We start from the raw sequence: 13,208 nt of genomic DNA, 5'->3' as shown, positions 1-13,208 counted from the left end.
ACTGTGGTTTCTTTGATTTCTCGGGTTATTGTCTTTACTTCAGTTAGAAATGTTGTTTTATTACTTTGGCCTTGGTTCACCCTGAAGTTAGCTCTATTTAATCCCTAAACTGTTGTAAGCAAATGTAATTTATGTAAATATGTTATACTTTGAAATACTAGTTATTGTGGCTGCTTGGGACTTTCAGGAAATGGGTCTTTTTCGTGTTGTGTCTGGACCCCCCAGTTGACAGGGCATAACAAGGATCATTACACACATCAATACATGATTAGTTGAGGATCATGTTTTTTGCTTAATGACTCTCTCTTTCACCGCACAGGCTTGAATTCATAAGTTAAAGCTGATGTGATTCAGAGCGGCATTTGCCGTTATGGTGCTCTGGTGACAATCCAGACAGGTGATGGATTCGATTGTCTGACAGGCTAGAAAACTCGTACCCCACTCCAGGTGACACACTCTCCCAAAGCATTCATCTGGAGAAGATCCCATTGTTTTTTCTCAGCCGAAGTCAATAACTTCCGACTATCCATAACAGCCAGCACTGTGTGTCTGGCTAATGTGTTCTGGGTCACTAGTGCAGAATGCTTGCAGGCTCCACAAACTACACAATAAATGGATGACTCTGTAATGTATGCTTTGTGATAAGAAATGCACAGTCATCAGTATTCTGTTTTCATCTTTTAGCAATTAATCCCCTCTAATTAAATTTTATCTTCCATCTTCCATCTTTCCCAAAAACAGATTATGTTGATTAGCTGGTCTGTTTTTGTTTATAATTAAAGTAATGAATACTAATGGTAATGTACTGAACCTAAGAAGTGGAGCATTGTTATGATCTTTATGTTCTGAGGTGTCCTAACAGACTACTCAATGAATGGCCGGTTCTAAGAGTACTTAGCATCGGACCGTGTGTGTGTGTGTGTGCGCGCATGTGTGTGTGTGTGTCCATTAATGAAAAGAGTTGATTTTCCCACTTGTTCATTCCCTTGGTTACTTAATTAAGTGTGACACTGACAGGGTCTTGAACCCAATCAACCTCCTTTCTGTGTCTTTTTTCAGTAAGTGTGTGTCTGATGACAACACATCCACATAATGAACCCCACAGTAATTATCACAGGCAAGAATTTATGCAAGAAAAGATAATGAAAAGATCAGGGTTGTGACTAATGATCTTACTTTAAATCTATTACTGGCCTTGACTTTGATTCTGTACCATCAAACATCTGCGAAAAGAGTTCTTATGGGCAATACTGTGTAATGAGTTTGATTTTGATAGGTTGGATTTTCTTATTTTCTTATGGACACTGCTTACAAAGTTTTTTTGCTAACTATCCACAACTACAGGGCAAAGAACTGAAGAGAAAATGAGCCAATCACGGTTTGTTCAGTTGTAAAACGAGCACAAAAGCTAACGGGAGGATTTTTCTGTGTGAAGTTGAGGAAGCTTTTCAGAGGCGCCTTTGGGGAGGCATGGCCAATTATTTCTCGGCTGACATATTAAACTGCCACACAGCAATTTACATGTGATAACAGCCATTTAGAAAATAATCTGCAGAGGAAAACACAAGGCTGATCAAAAGTCAGCAGTGTAACAAGCTCAGTTGACTTGATTGGAGTTGCTTTTGGAAATGCAGTTCACGATGAAAAGGAGTCAAATTATGAAGTTGTCACCAAGGCAGTGATTGGGGCTCAGACTCAGAGCTCTGACCACACACTTATGTACTCCTGCAGCTGCATTTTAAATCCTCGGACACATATAAGTATATCCTGTTCAGAGTTCTGGGGGCAGCCATGGAAGAAGAAAGAGGGTCAGAAAGAGTGTCAGTGGCGAGAGACATGAGTGGGAAAAGAGCAAAAAAGAGAGTGAAAGATTCTAAGAAAGAGAAAGGGAGGATATGCAGCCAAAGACTGTAGACAGAGGAGTGAGGGGATTTAGTGATGACAGATGACAGAGAAGGAAGAAACAGATTCTCCATTTGGCTCTCTGTATTTTTGAATATGAGAAAAGATCTTGGATTAATCAGGCTGAGCATGGTGCCATGGGGGGCATCTGTTCACACTGGTGCCCATGCCAGTGGGCTGAAAGACTCACTCATAGTCACCCCAAAGCCTTATTGCAATCTGCAAAATATCCCCACCAGAATGTCCTTCTTATGTGAAACACATTCTGCTTGAAATCGCAAGTTTATGTATTTATTTAGTGGGTGTGGAGGCAGAAGGCTACCATCTATGGATTCACTATGATCTATGTAAGTCACAGGTGAACGTTTGTTTATCAATTGAAGCTTACAGCCATATTACATGTTGCAATAAATGTAACAACTGCAGCATCCATATGCAGTTAAAGTTGTTTATGAAGCCAGCACCCTAATGAAGTTCCACTCCCCCTTTCTCCCTTGTATTGTCATCTACAACCACACAGTGAGTGGTCTCTTTCAAGCTACAGATTGCCTTTGTGGCAGTAAAGCCGCAAAGGCAATCAAAAGAAAGTATTATAACACTACCCGGGATTTATACCACAAAACCTTGAACTTTGTCTCACCTGTGAATATCATCCAAGCAATGAAATACTCATTTAAAATACTTTGTAAACTACTTTTTAATTATTCTTTTTTAAAAAAGGTGTCTTCAAGACAGAAAAACATCACTGCAGTGAGAGAACTCAAAAAGCCTGACTGATCTGTAAAGATCTGCACAGGCCAATCTAAATTTGGAGAAAAATGTTTCATGGTCTGTAAATTTAAGCTCTCCAAGCAAAGCTTGCGTCATTTTACAAACACCAAAGTTCAACTTCAATTAGAACCGCTACCTACAGCCATAAAAAGGTTAATAAGATGCAAAATTGCTTCTTGAAAAGAGTGAGCTTCTTAATGAAGGACATTTTTACCTTCATTAGATGGGACAGCTGAAAAGAGTAGAGGAAGTGGACAGTTGAGGATGATATGCAGCAAGGAGCTGAGAGCAGGATTCTAGCCAGTGTCCACTGAGGCAGACTTTAACCGCTGAGCTTAACTGGCAACCTGCTTCTAAAATAATAATCCTTAAACTCTACTTTAAGTAATGCAATGAGAAAATGTTAATCCCTGTTCTGTTCAAAATAGTTTCACCTGCAGGATAATGACCAAAATAAGACTTAAACCAATAAGTCAGAATCAAACATGAAACTTGGCTGCATCAGTTATTAAAGGTGACATATCACACTTTTTTCATCAATATATATTGGTCTAAGAGGTCCCCAAAACATGTCTTTAAAGTTTATGCTCAAAAAAACACTTTGAAATCAGATTTTGGCATGACTGAAAACCCCTCTTCTTCAGTCCTCCTCAGAACACTCCGTTTTCTCTCTGACCACGCCCCCTCAGGAAGTGGATGTGCCTCGGCTCTCCAGCACGTTGATCTAATGTTTACATGTTGGCTGAATATACACGGCTGCTCATAGATAGCGTTACTTCAACCCTCTGAATCTGATCCTGATGGAGAGGCGCCTGTAGCAGGACCTTTCTGAAGGATTGGTCACAGATTCTGTGTTTCTTGTTGTTTTATTTATCAGTATGTCGACGTGTGTCTTGGATCACAGCTACAGCTACGACATGTAGCTATGTAGCTATGCTAACTAGCGCTAGCACTTATCCATGATAAATAAAAATCATCCACTAGATCTTCAAATCTGCAGACGTGGGGAGTAAAACTGACCTTTGTGTTTATTAAGACAGCCTACAACTAGCATGCCTCCCTCCTAAGCTCCTTGTTACCACACATTTGTGCAGGGAATGAAAAACGGAGGAGGGGATTCAGTATTATTTTATACAGTCTATGGGCTGAACAAGCTCCGAGCTCTGACTCCGTGACAGAGCGGATATTGTTGTTACGTAACAAAAACACGGAAGTCTGAAACGGCTTGTTTCAGCACACATTTACAGAAAGGTGTAGAAATCAAAACAGGGGCAGAATGGATTTTTTTCATTCTCGGGGGGTTTGTAGACATGCCAGGGAAACATATTTCAGGTAGAGAACCAATAAAAAGTCCATTTTGCATGATATGTCACCTTTAAATAAGAGGCAATGCGAAGAAAATTAAAAAACAGGGGCACGACCAAGTCACACTAATGGCCAAATTCCTTCAGATCCGTGTCCAGTAATGCTGGAGCTTTCCGGATCAGATACACAGGATTTTTATTTTTGCCAGATGCAGGAGCACGACACATCGATCTCAACAGAGAAGATCGAGTCAGGCACCAAAACAAAATTAAAACATCCGGTTCATTTTCAGAATAAAACACTGTGTTATCACCAGACCGTTTTTTCACTTAACTACGACAAAAAACTGTCATAATGAGCAAAGCCAGGCTTAGAGTCAATTGGTCAGATATTTTCAATAGGCCAATAAAAGCAACATGGATGAGGAGAGGAGTCGAATAATCATTAATGTATTAATTATTGTTGGAAAACCTTGGTCACATGACTCCAGCTTTCTGGTGGGTGTTGACAGATGAGAGAAGATCAGACCGCAGAAGATCAGAGACGGACTGGACATACAGTAGATCTGGTGGAAATCCCGGGTAAGATTGATATCTAGACTCTTCTAGCATTCACAGTCTACACTGGACAACTTTTTACATTAATCAGAAAGAAACATATTATACCTTCCAGTCAGGGTTTACGTTAGCCGGTATTTACCGCCTATTAGCCAGTTTCACGTGCAGTTGTCCGGCATATAGAGACATCATCGGCTAAAATGTCCGGCGGTAAAAAAAACCAAATACAAATAACCATATTGCTCATGATTTAAGCTGGGGGTTTTCACTGTAAACTGCATGTGAAAAAGTGGACTAGTCTTATATTCAGAGACAACACTTTTACGTACCAACATTCGTTCATGACCCTGCAGTGAAGCAGCAGGTTTTTTTGAGTGTCACCCAAACGCCGAACGTCATGTTTACTGATTGACAACGGCACAGAGAAAACAGTCGGACCTGAATGCTCAAAAACATCAGGAAAACGCTTCTCCACTGATGACGGACGCACGGAAAATTTGTGTAACCATAGCCCCTACTTTGACAAGTTTATAGAAAGTTATGATCATATGCTTTATCAAGTTTTGCCTCCCAGTATGATGAGATATGAATATCGAAACAATCAGTGATGGCTACCTTCCAAAAGACTTAAAATGGGGACAGATAGCGTGCACGTGGATTACTCCCTTCGGCGCAGTGTGCAGAGGACATTACAAAACATTCACCCGTTACTTGCACGCAGAATTCAGAGCAGAGTTGGGTGCAGAGGGGCACAGAGGACATCTGACAGACATGGCAGGTCACGCCCTGTTGGCCCCGGACCAGAGGAGGCTCAGGTTAGAGTAAAAGTGTGTGGCTCAGTATGATGGCCAGAGGATGCTCTGCTGCCTTTCATATTACTACAGAAATTAGACTAAAACAAATAAATTCAACACGCAGCTCTCATACAGCCCTATTTGACAGCTCTTATTACTCAATGCATGATTTCACCAACTTAAAAGGTCAAAATGATTACTGACCAGTGTTTGTTTGAATCGTCTTTCTTTCATGACATAAACTTTAGTGCTCATTAGATCATGAAGCGCTCTATAATGTCCATGTGATTGTAAACCGGATTCGGCAAACTGCACTTTAAGAAAAAAAAGTCCAGGCCTGCTAGTCCGTTGCGCTACAATACTGTCTCTCTCCTTCCCAAGCGGCAACCTCCGGTCTCAAACGATGAAGCCCATTCGGAAGTGTTATAAACTGCAGTTCATCGAGAATCAGCTTGAGGCTGGCTGCAGAAACACCGGAAACCACATAGACATGAATGGGAACAACGAACGATCTTTGCAGCATTAATAAACATGTTTACAGCCTGGTTCAAAAACGGCTTGGCCCTACAAAGCTAATCTCTCTATCAGCACACACTGTACGGGGGGTGAATTTTTTCCTACGTGACGGTTCAGAAGATATTAAGATTACGAGTTTTTGCCCAAATAAGGACATGACTGATGTAACTCCCAGTCGGGAACACATAGCTGTTGGCTAAGAGGCTCAAACTCCGCCCCTTTACGTCACACTCTGCCTGGTTGAGTTCCGCATTTCCAATATGGCTGCCGCCATCGATTGGCTTCAAAACAGCGCTCAGGAACAGATGGGTGACGTCACGGATACTACGTCCATATTTTATACAGTCTGTGCTCCCTCCCCCTCTTTCTCAATGTAGCAGGTTAACATCGACACGCTGACTCCCGTTGTGTGATCATACTATTCATTAATTGATTGGTTTCAAATTTTAAATGTGATTTTCTGGGTTACTGTGTCAGTGTTTTTAGAGCTTTATGCTGGTAAATGTAAGTTATTAAGCAGATATGGCTATTCAGAGTGTCCGACAGTTGTTCTAAATGGCTGGAATTCTGCTCTATCACCAGCCTATTTGGCCAACTTTAAAAAAAGCCTACCGTAAACTCTGCTTCCACTAAGAAATGCTCAAACATACTCTGTAGACTATTGTGAGATGTTTACACTTTCTAAAACCCCCATGAACCCAACAGTGGTAACATGAGGCTCCAAAAGAAGTGCAAGAGAGCTACTTCAATTAACATTAATGAGCTCAAATTAATCATGTTAGCAAAGCTGACTTTGACTGGAACCATTAACACAGACAGAGTGAGAAATCTCATCAACCACCTGGCAATCCTTTCATAATGACACACACTGCACTAGAATGGCACACCATAGGTCATTGTTATTGTATGCTGATCATATCTAATTCCTTTTGGTGTAAATGCAAACTGTATGTTTTGTTAGCGCTTCATGGACATAGAGTCTTTGTAAGAGTTAGTCTGCCTCACTACAGCTTTTAAAGCTACATATTCTTCAGACAAAGAAAGCTGGTGAATGTTTCAATATACTGTGGACTGAATTCAGCAAGAAGAATTCAATTTCAGCTTGACCAAAACACAGTTAGAATAACAATGAATTACTTTCCTTGAACACAACAGCAACAAAAAAAAGATCCCAATGTTTAGAGCATGACACCGCGTAATCAAACATCAATATCTCCACAGCAGGAGTCGAAACTCTCGCCTGTGGCAAAAAAAAAAAAAAACGGCCAGAGCAACATTTCAGGAATATAATCTACCGGAAAATTTTCACTGATGGCATTATGAGAATTAGCTTGTAATGCAGCCCCAGGATACATATCACCAGCCACACACATACGTAAAGTTATACACGAGCATATACGAGCAACTGAGTGGGAGGAAGTGTTCAATCCCTGAGCCCACCTCCTCTTCTTCCCCACCCTCACTCTTGAGTTTCATTATCAATCGTGCCCAGCTCTCCCAGGGCTCTGTAATTTCCAAATAAATAAATCATTAGTGGCTTCAGCATGAGGATTAATCAGTGTCTGCCGCTGCTGCATCTCTGTGGGAGTGTACCGTCACTCCCACCACATTCACATCAACCCCCATCAGCAGCAGAAGCTAGCTGGCAGCACTGACTGTAGGGGAGTGGATGTCGCAGTCTAATGCTCAATTTTGGTCTCCTTCTTATTCTGTCGTTTTCACCTTTTGCTCATTTGGACTTCTTTGGAATAAGTCAGGCATTATAAGGAAGCAAGTGAAGCACAATCATACATTTACAGCATTTTCATGAGTGGCTTATAAAATACTAACAATCATAGATGATCTAAGTTTAACAGGGAAGAGATCTCTGCTGTTTTATCGAGTCACTGAGAAGAGGGGGATGGGAGGAGGGATTGATCCAATGACAGAAAGAAGACAGACGGAAGGAGTGAAGGAGGGCAGACGGGTTGGGGAAGGAGAAAAAGTGGAGAGAGACAAGCCTGACTAATTGCTCACAGAGCACTCAGGCCACTGAAACAGCTAATGGATTGTTTGTTTTCTCGAAATCAAATAGTCCTTTGATGAGCCATGGATTTATTTCATTTGCACTGAGTGAATAATACTATTATGATTAAGTCCATCTATATAGCTCTGACAGCGCTCAACGATACTCAGGTTACAAACAGCTGTTTTGAATAAACCAAATAAAACCACATTAAAAACAACAAAGGGAGAAAAGACAGCATATGGAGCAATGAAGAAGATTGCTAGGACTTTACATCAACCCCGAGAGGCCTTTCTCTTTGAAATATGTATAAGATGCAACTAAAACTCATCCCCTATCACTGAAGGATAGCTTGTGATTCTAAGAGCAAGTCTGTCTATAGTGAAGGAAAGTGAAACATAAAACAAACACACAGTTTGACAGTTCCAGGCCAGCACACCTCTATCCAGGAAAAAATGACTGACAGGTGTGCAGTTCAATCCCTCAAGAGGCCTCACAGTCAACAACACGGCACCGAATTCATGAAATGTGGTGTCCCCACTTTTACCCAACACAGTGGTTAACATCCGAATAGTAACAGTTGTTAGGGACACAGATGATCCATAAGTTATCAACTCAAAGTGAACTTTAATAGAGTAGCAGAGAATCAGTTAGTGATAGGAATGCATACTTTTTTGAGCCAATACTAGGGATGTAACGGAATTGTAAATATTGCGGTATTTTGGTTTCAAAATTCTCACAATAATACCGTGGCATGTGACGGTATCAAACAGGAACTCGGAGAACTCCCGCTAGTGTAGTTTCTTTCTGGCGCTATTGAGTGGGTCGGTCTGAGAAGCAAACATCATCTCCCATGATCCCCTGCACAGTGCAGGAAGAGATGGCGGAAAGCACAGAGGGGGAGCAGAGTGGAAAACTTAAACTAGTGGGACCTCCTGTGAAGTTAAAATCAGAAGTATGGACGCATTTTGATTTTTGCAGTAAACAAAAACGATCGAGGAGAAAACATGACGGACATGCAAAAAAAACTGTTAGCAGACACTGCCAGACCGCGACCGTCTACGATTCGGGAATACAAGTAATATGAGAAGGCACTTGATGAACCATTCCCCTGCAGGCGTTTTAAGTGGTGGACAATGAGGGATTTAAAAGGTTGTTGAACACGCTTGAGCCAAGTTACAAAATTCCAGTCAGTTTAAAGACACTCAACTGAAAGGTTTTTTTTACTTGCTTGTTATTTGAAACACTGGATCTGCCTACACTGTTCTTTGCTCTTGAAAATACCTGTTGGTAGTAATAAATGTGATTAGAACATTTGAGCATTTTGTTTGTGTTCAATTACAATAGGTGTGTTTATCCTTATCATTCCTGGCACTTAATTTTCCACACTGATATTTTTTCAAAGTCATCTTATTTTTTTGACAATACCGCAATAATTCTGTACCGTGGCCTTAATACCGTAACGATATCGTACCGTGAGATTTTGATATCGTTGCATCCCTAGCCAATACCAAAAGCTATTAAAAACCTGTTCCTTGCTACTAGGGATGACCACAATTAATCGATTATCGATTAATTGATTGTTAAGAAATTACTCGAAACACGAACTTTTGTTATCAATTTTCCGTCACGTGGAACAAACATCATGTGGTCTCATATTACACTCATCTATCAGGGAGGTGTTTTAAGTTTGAAGCATTTTTCGATGTGAATCAGCTGTTAAAGGTGTTGCGCACAGCGGAGACGCTCAGCTGGCGGCTGCGGCTGTGCGTCAGGTCTGCACGTGCGCTTTTTAAAAGAGGATCAATACAAAACTGCTGCCAACAACAACACGGGCACAAAGGTTGACAGCTTTAAACAGGATATTTCCAACCTTTGGATACAAAGGCAACAGACAGGTGGGAAATTCTGGTACGCTCCGTTTACAGACCAGCAACTTCAGAGCTGTCTGGGCTTTTCTCCAGCGGGACTGATTATGACCCGGTTGCGCTCCAGGCTGACACCTGACTGAATACACATGTTTATTTTTCTCAATAAGAACGAGTAGACAGAAAACTGGACACTGTGAGTCTGAAGTACTTTTGTTGCTGTAGAAAATATAATTTAGGGGGAAAACAACGTATTTGGCCTTGTTTTTGGCGTAAGAATAATAATGTTTTTTTTTATCAATTAATCGATAATTGATCGTTAACATTTCCAAAAATCGATCACGGAAAATACTTAAAATGTACATCCCTACTTGCTACTGATACTGACAAATTACCAATGTTTCATATTTTTGTATTTCAAAATGTGTAATGAATGCAGACCTGAGGCTAAAGAGGACTAAGCTTTAAATATGAATATATTCCATCCCTACAAATTCTAACTGAAATCACTAGGGATGTCCCTATCCCGATCTCAACTATCGGATCGAAGCCCATCGGGACGTTTTTTTAATTGATCAGTGATCGGCATTTGATTCTATCATCACATCCGATCATTTATGTCTGCAATCCCTGAACACAATTTGTATTCTGAGTTCACTTAACTTTGTATACATAATGAGAAAGTAATAAATGGGGCATTGATGTAGAACTCAAGCCATTATTTACATTTTATTGTGGAACTCACATGTTCACTGCCAGACACATTACAGAAAAAAAGCATCTGCTCTACACACCTTACCATGACTCTCCAGGGACATATGGTTCAAAAAGGCAAAAACATAAACCAAGCACAGGACAGTCTGTTACATTAGTATGAGCAAACTTGTGGCTAGCTGCCTTTTACTATACCAGCATGTCGCTCCTACACTAGCGGCAGCTGCTGTTCTCTATACCAGCATGCCACTCGGTAGCCATGGGATGCAACCGGCGTGTTTCAATCTTGCTGTCACTCCCAATATTTACATTCTCCTTCTGGCAGCTGGATGCTGCCATTGTGAATCAAGCACCGTCTTGTGAGAGTTGCATTCAGAGCAGCCTTGGATTTAAGCGTTCTGTATTGCATGTACACCAGTTTCGTGGATCTCATACAGCAGAGCATGTAAAACAGATTATGAGTTTTACATCAATGCCAATAAACACAAGACATATTTTAGTTTTTTTTTAACTACTTAGGAAATAGTGTGCAGCTCAACTCTCTTATCTCTTGTGCAACTATTATCTAGGCAAACACAAGTATCGAATCAGGACTGGGTATCAGCAAATATTCATATTAAAAAAATCTGATGAGGATCGGGGGACAAGAAAGCTTATCACAACATCCCTAGTTCTGACTCTTCAATTGCCTTCTTTTTCTGTGAACCAGATCATTCCTGTTCGTGCACTTCATAACAATAAACTGTAGCTGGCCTTATACCAGATGTAAAAGAAAAACAGACTCAGATTTCCACAGTGTAACGTGGAGGCACAACTACACATCACACTGTCATCTTTGCAGTCAACAACTGTAAGGAATGAAATGTGATGATAATTACAGCTAATGACTGCCTTTACTTCTATTCTCTAGCTTAAGCGTTTACACAAAGGGCTTGATTCAAATTATTCCAACATCACAAAAACAGAATGTTTGCAAACTGAGAGAAAATATTTAGCTATGTTATAGTGTGGTAGATTCAAACAGGACATAATTTACCTTTTGGTAAACCCTGAAGTGTAAAATATCCTCTACTAACCGTCAAATATAATCATCCATGTTCCAGGAATATCATGCTATGTTTGATCACTTGCTTGCTTTGTGAAATACAGTTGTTCTATCAAAGCTGAAAAAGGAAGACAGATTTTAAATTTACTCTGAGCCCCTTGAGCCATAAGCTGTGCTTTGGATGTCTGTTTGCCAAACGTGATCCAGCAACACTTAAGGATTAGCATTCTTCTCGGGGAGAAAAGCTTGAAGTTGGCATAAAGTCTTGTTGATGAGGAAAGACACTGACAAGGACATGGCACACGCCACAGACAGTATTTGATCATTGAAAAAGGGATTTGTCGTTATTGTACGTACATGCATATGTATGCATTTTGTGAAAAAAGGGCTCAGATTTTGGTGGAAAAGAAAAAGAGCTGGGTTTGTGCGCACATACACACATACAACACTGATGTTCTTTGTGTCTGCATTTTGTTTCATCAGCTGTCTTTGTGGAGATCAGTGGGACTTTTCATTGTCTAATTCCTGAAATAAATCAGTTTACTGTGTATAAGAGGCTGTAAGGCATTGCTCTGTGATCTGCTCCACTCAAAAGGTCTCTCTCCCTTGCCCTCTCTTTTTACTCCTCTAATTCTCTCTCTCCCTCCCCCTCTCTTTTTTTCCATTTGTGCCAGAATGTCAAATGATAGGGGATAAAAAGAGACACCAACGATAGACTCCATTTTCAAGGGAGAACAACAGTTAGGGAACATCTTATTACTCCTGCGAGCTTATGCACACCAGCACTACAAAGCACCATTGGCATTCAGCTGTGAGACAGACGCAAAAAAAAAAAGGGAAACGATAGTGGATATCAGAAGGAGGTGCTGAAGAATGGGCAGCTCAGTTGGAAAGATAGGGCAGAGAAAGGAGGGATGAAGTTGAGGTGGAAGGAGTGACGGAGCAGGTACTATCTTTGAGCGGAGAGAGGAGCAATTTCAATTATCATCAGCTAACACATCACACCAAATATGCTCCAAAGTCACTTGGTTTGACTTCAACGGCAGAGCAACTCACGCTCTCTTTGATCCTTTGATAGAGCACGTATTGCAATCACTCAGAGGTGCCACTCAAGTGGAGGACAGCGGCACTTCTTTATGGCACTTATGCTGTCTTTGTTGCCATCCATGTCCTTTAAGTCAAAGAGAGGGTACAAATCACCGCGCACACATATATATGTAACCATCCCATTTCACAAAAACAGAAACCATATACACATATCAACTTCATCAATATATTTTCAGGAGAGCATGAACAGTGCTTCTCACTGGAGCACTGACTACATCAATTCAATCGATACACCCACATGGCCAAGCACATGCCTCGAACTGCAGAGCATAAAAATCTCACTAACACAGAAAGACACACAGACACACGAACATACACAGAGAGAGAGAGAGAGAGAGAGCGAGAGAGAGAGAGAGAGAGAGAGAGAGAGAGAAATGTGTGCAAGAAAGGTAATCATTGGTTTTCACATCAGGCTCACAAAACAGGTATGTTCCTCTGTTGATCTCCACACATGTTGAAGTGACTCTTAACAAGAGATTTGTGCACTTAATTCCTGACCTTCAGTTATTCCTCTCAGTGAGCTCTCTAAAGAAGGATATCCTTTGCAACCGAACCGTTTAGGAGGCCAACGAAGGTTACGCACACAGCAGCCATCTACCACTTTGATAGGCAACTCTCTGCAAA

General features: G+C 40.9%; 1 long non-coding RNA gene across 1 annotated transcript in view; it reads right to left on the bottom strand.

The window, feature by feature from the left end:
- The window catches only part of LOC117825925, a 48,073-nt gene that overhangs the window by 13,600 nt on the left and 21,265 nt on the right, over nucleotides 1–13,208 (bottom strand). The gene's annotated exons all lie outside the window — the stretch shown is intronic.

Source organism: Notolabrus celidotus, chromosome 14 (assembly GCF_009762535.1).
Source record: "Notolabrus celidotus isolate fNotCel1 chromosome 14, fNotCel1.pri, whole genome shotgun sequence".
Taxonomy (NCBI): domain Eukaryota; kingdom Metazoa; phylum Chordata; class Actinopteri; order Labriformes; family Labridae; genus Notolabrus; species Notolabrus celidotus.
Note: the sequence above shows the minus strand (reverse complement) of the source record. Positions and strands in the feature narration are given on the sequence as shown.